General features: G+C 47.9%; 1 non-coding gene across 1 annotated transcript; it reads right to left on the bottom strand.

The window, feature by feature from the left end:
* Nucleotides 1–1,265: 1,265 nt before the first annotated feature.
* trnal-aag (transfer RNA leucine (anticodon AAG)) lies at nt 1,266–1,347 on the bottom strand. The gene has a single exon. It is a non-coding gene; the product is annotated as a tRNA-Leu (tRNA).
* Nucleotides 1,348–4,046: the final 2,699 nt, after the last annotated feature.

Genomic DNA, 4,046 nt, shown 5'->3' with positions numbered 1-4,046 from the left:
CGTATCATATTTTGTCTATTTTTTTTTCTCATAAATGAAACTTATTTTTCAAGGGTTAATACTGCTAGGGAAAAAACTGTTCTATTCTAATTTGTCACAGAGGGTTTACTGATCATTTGCTTTCACCCAGATATGAGACACAATAAGCCAAGCCATAAAATAGATACAGTAGGGTCCTAGAAAAAAAATGGACACTTAAGGGTAGCTTCAAAAGTGAATCACTCACCATAGATGTTGTGCTATAATAACACTATAAGTAGGAGTCTATGTTTCCAAGTGCATTGTAGCACACAGATTTACAGGTAGACACCTGTTCATGCACTGCTATGGTTAGGCAGGATCATATGTCACCATTAAACACACACACACTATGGCACACATGTCAAAAAAAGATATAGTAATAATAAAAAGCTGGCCACAGCCTCTGTAATGCTGCAAGGACCACACACAGCATGGTGATTATCGATTGATGCAATATGTACACATTTAACAGCAATACAGATAGGGAGTAACAAAAGTGTAGGTGTGAAAGAGGGGATCCAAGCTGTCACTGGGAAGGTGCCACCTGCTAGTTAGAGCCCAGTTGAATAGCAGGTTGCATATACAAGACATGTACATCAAACATCAGCACCTCACATACACAAGATGTATTTAGTACACAACAGGACGATTGCCACAGAGTAAGGTGAGTCTTCTCCCACAGGAGAAGAAAACGCAGACCATGTGCGACACACATCACACGCAAGCCACCAATGCGGAATGTTGCCTTGGCCTCCTTGTCATTTTGGAGGTCAATGAGGCTTTCTTGCATTGTGGCAATGCAGCACCCGGAATGTCTCCGTTACCCATTCAGGGACATCTAATTGATTGAGGTCCCTGAAACAGATCTCCAAATCCGCCTTCACTGCTTCTTGCAAGTGATCAGTGCAGCATGTGATCACCACACGTGCCTAAAGAGTCTGTCGTTAAAGGCATGAGCTTTGATTTTATTTATTGATTTTATTGCTGTGTTAAGAGACTGGTGGAGAGATGGGCTGATGGATTTTGACGCAAGGTTGTACCTGTGTAGCACGCAGTGCACTGTCAACACATGTGGCACATGTTCTTTCAGGAAAGTGGCAAACCTGCAGTACCTCCCAACCAGGGAGCTCCATCTGTGGCACAGGCAACGATATAAGGTAAGATAAGATATCCTTTATTTGTGCCCCATAAGAGAAATCACAAGACATAATTGTAACACTTACAAAGCTTAGAAAATAGCTTAGTGGCAGTGGTGGGATTTGAACCCACGCCTCCTTGGAGACTGGAGCCTTAATCCAGCGCCTTAGACCGCTCAGCCACACTACCCCTGCCTTTGCCTGATTTACTTATTATTTTTTTTTTATCTTTTACAGAAAACAAAAAACAAAATACATTAATTCATTCGTGTCCTAAGAGGATACCTCAAAACCCCACTTTAATTCCATTCTCTACGTAAAATAAATTGTGCCCATCCAAGATCTTTGCCTGAAGGTGTGCTCCCCTCCCCACCAGTGCTCTTACATATTGTTTTAGTGTCAATGTGAAAAAATCCCAGTACTTGTAAGAGTCCACCTGCTCAATGTCCATTCCCTGGATGTTCACCGGTGAGGGGGGGGCTGATTGTCGTCTGCGAAAGTCCACCACCATCTCCTTGGTTTTCCCTGCATTGATCAGGAGGTGGTTTCGCTGACACCAGTCCACAAAGTTCTGCGTCAGTCCTCTGTACTCCGCGTCGTCGTCATCACTGATGAGACCAACAATCGCAGTGTCATCAGAGAACTTCTGCAGCACACAGCCGTCAGTGTTGTGTCTGAAGTCCGACGTGTAGAGGGTGAAAAGGAAGGGGGCCAGGACAGTCCCCTGAGGGGCACCCGTGCTACAGGTAAGCAGGTCAGACACACAGTTCTGGGCTCTCACAAACTGTGGTCGGTTTGTGAGGTAGTCCCTGATCCACTCTGACAGCAGGTGGTCCACCCCTGTCTGCTCCAGTTTGTCCTTCAGGGTCGCCGGCTGGATGGTGTTGAAAGCACTGGAAAAATCAAAGTAGGCGATTCTCACAGTGCTGCCGGGCTTCTCCAGGTGAGAAAGAGCTCGGTGTAGCAGGAAGGTGACAGCATCCTCCACTCCAACATTAGGCCTGTAGGCGAACTGCAGTGGATCCATGGAGGAGCCCACTGTGGAGCGGAGGTGTCTCAGGACCAGTCTCTCCAGTGTCTTCATGAGGTGGGATGTCAGAGCCACTGGTCTGTAGCTGCTGAGGTCTTTGGGGTGCGGTGTTTTAGGCACTGGTACCACACAGGAGGTCTTCCAGAGCTGTGGTACCACCCCCAGCTTGAGGCTCAGATTGAAGACGTGCTCCATAACTCCACACAGCTGGTCTGCGCAGGACTTAAGGCTGTTCCATACTCCGCGAGACAAAGAGCGGAGAACGCACTCCACGGGTGGTAAGAGATACAAAAAAAAGGTCTTTTCCGCACTGAGGTACCATACTCCGCGAGACGCGTGTGTGCAGAACTCCTCATACGGCCCGCCCACTAAACTATAAGGAAAGACTTTACTGAGTTTTTTAACACACCACAAGGACTTATGCCATGACAAGAGGGCATTATACAGAGAGGGTGCCTGCAACAGCGTGAGATGTCCGGCGATGAGTTGTGAAAATGCGACATTAAAAGTAACAATAGCAAAAGATTCAGTGTTTGTGCCTTTATGACCACATTTGCACATCTACTGTGTTCCAATGTGCCTGCGATACTTCAAACTGTCCGGTGATGAGCTGTGAAGATGCAACATTAAAAGTAACAATAGCAAAGATATACAGACATTGTTAACGAGCCTATTATACCCGGGTATGTAGGAGTATATAGAATGGTAACAGTCACCATCTGGTATGTGTGAATGGCTGTCTGGAGTTATTGGTGACAAATCACCCTGACTTGCCTTTCTTTCTTTCTTTTATTGCTCATCATGCAAAACCAGTATGGTCTTATCTAAATCTGTTGAATCAGCGCTGTTTATACACCTACCTATATACCTGGAGAGGCTCTTGCGCTTCTCCACTTTCATCACGCCCACAATAAAATTCCGACCAATCACAGCATGGTTGCCGCACAGCCTTGAAAGACAAAGTTCGGCCCGGACCCTGTGCACAAAAGTGCGGATCAGTGGGCGGTCAGAGACAAAAAATGACGTCATTTTGTGGGCGTAACGTCTGCAGGGGGGGGAAATGTCTTTGTCTCGCGGAGTATGGATCCAGCTTTAAGGAGCCTGGAGCTAATGGCATCTGGTCCAGCTGCCTTCCTTGTCTTTGTCTTCCTGAGTTCTGTTCTCACCTGAGCTACTGTGAAGGACAGGGGTGGGGGTGGGGGATGAGTGTCTCTGTGTGGGTGTGAAGTGGTTTGATGTTGTGATGAGCTAAGAGTGTGGGGGGCTGTGGGAGAGGAACAAAGGCCAGGAGTCAGAGTAGAGGTGCGACTGCAAGGAGGGAGGAGTGGGTGCTACATCAAACCTATTGAAGTGTAAGTTTAGGTCATTGACCCACTTCTGATCCCCCTCAGCCTGTGAGTGGGGTGTGTTGTAGCCAGAGATGGTTTTCAGGCTTCTCCACACCCCGCTGACGTTCTGCTGCTGCAGCTGCTCCTCCATCTTCTTCCTGTAGCTGGCTTTTCCCTCTCTGATCTTCCTCCTCAGCTCCCTCTGTGCAGCCCTCAGCTCATCCTTGCTCCCTGAACTGAAAGCTCTCTTCTTCTCCTTCAGGAGAGCTTTAATTTCAGGGTTAATCCACGCCTTGTTGTTGGAGAAACACCGTACCTTCGTGGAAGGAAGAGTGAATCACCCACCTCTACGCCCTGGATGCCCTCGTCACCATTGACCGCTGCCGCCAGAGGCTCCGTGACCAGGGTGAAGAGCATGGCAGACAGCGGGCATCCCTGTCGGATGGACCTGCCCAGCGAGAACGCACCGCTGCACATGCCATTGACTTTAACGCAGCTGGTGGCCCCGCTGTACAAAGTCCTGATCCATTT

This window comes from Parambassis ranga, chromosome 10 (genome assembly GCF_900634625.1).
Source record: "Parambassis ranga chromosome 10, fParRan2.1, whole genome shotgun sequence".
Taxonomy (NCBI): domain Eukaryota; kingdom Metazoa; phylum Chordata; class Actinopteri; family Ambassidae; genus Parambassis; species Parambassis ranga.
This window is presented reverse-complemented; position numbering and strand designations above follow the sequence as displayed.